The sequence below is a fragment of the Cebus imitator genome, unplaced genomic scaffold (assembly GCF_001604975.1).
Source record: "Cebus imitator isolate Cc_AM_T3 unplaced genomic scaffold, Cebus_imitator-1.0 Scaffold266, whole genome shotgun sequence".
NCBI lineage: Eukaryota > Metazoa > Chordata > Mammalia > Primates > Cebidae > Cebus > Cebus imitator.
In genome coordinates this window covers 882,449-883,994 of record NW_016107581.1, presented here as the reverse complement: position 1 = coordinate 883,994, position 1,546 = coordinate 882,449, and positions in this window count along the sequence as shown.

The following is a 1,546-nucleotide window of genomic DNA, read 5'->3' as shown; positions in this document are numbered from 1 at the left end:
ACACCACACACAAAACACACCACACACAAAACACCACACACAACACACCACACACAAAATATACACACACCACACACACACAAAACACACCACACACAAAACACACCACACACACACAAAACATACACACACCACACACAAAACACACCACACACAAAACACCACACACAACACACCACACACAACACACCACACACAAAACATACACACAAAAAACACACTACACACAAAACACACCACACACAACATACACCACACACACAACACACACCACACACAAAACATACACACACCACACACAAAACACACCACACACAACACACCACACACAAAACACAAGACACAAAACAAGACACACAAAACATACACCACACACACAAAACACACCACACACATACACACAGCACACACAAAACACCACACACAAAACATATACACACCACACAGCAAACATACACACCACACACACATACACACCACACACATACCACACAAAAAACACACCAAACACAAAACATACACACATACACACACCACACACAAAATGCACACATACACACCACACACACATACACATCACACACAAAACATACACACACACCACACACCAGACACACACATATACACACCACACACCAAAGATACACACCACATGCACACCACACACACAAAACACACCACATACCACAAACACAAAACACACACCACACACAAAACATATACCACACCCCCCACAGATGCACAATGCACACACAAAATACACCACACATGCACACTACACACACCACACACACGCCACACCACACACGCTACGCATACATTCACATCACACACTACACACAACACAGACCACACACACAAAAACACAAAATACACCATGCACACACAAAACACACACCACACATAAGGCACACACACATGCAAGCACACACACACAGGTGCAGGCACAGGGGTCCCCCTCTCTCCCAGAGGAGGGAGGGAAAGAGGTGAGGGCAAGAAGAGAAACTAAAATCTGAGGACTGGCTTCCAGCACCCGTCCTCTCCTCTGATTCTGCTCCATAGGAGAGGGCTGGGGAAAGGGAGAGAGACAGAGAGAGCGGTGAGGGGGAGAGAGACACAGAGAGACAGAGAGAGAGACAGAGAGAGAGACAGAGAGAGAGGTGAGGGGGAGAGAGACACAGAGAGAGAGAGACAGAGAGAGAGGTGAGGCGGAGAGAGACACAGAGAGAGAGACACAGAGAGACAGGTGAGGAGGAGAGAGACACAGAGAGAGAGACACAGAGAGACAGGTGAGGGAGAGAGAGACACAGAGAGAGAGACACAGAGAGACAGGTGAGGAGGAGAGAGACAGAGAGAGAGACACAGAGAGGGGGGGAGAAAGACACAGAGACAGAGAGAGAGAGAGACACAGGCACAGACAGAGACAGGAGAGGGGGAGAGAAACGGGGGCGGAGAGAAAAATAGGGAGAGGTGAGGGGGGAGAGAAGTAAGGGGAGAGAGAGGTTGGGGGGAGAGGGACAGACAGAGAAGGGGAGGAGGAGGGGGA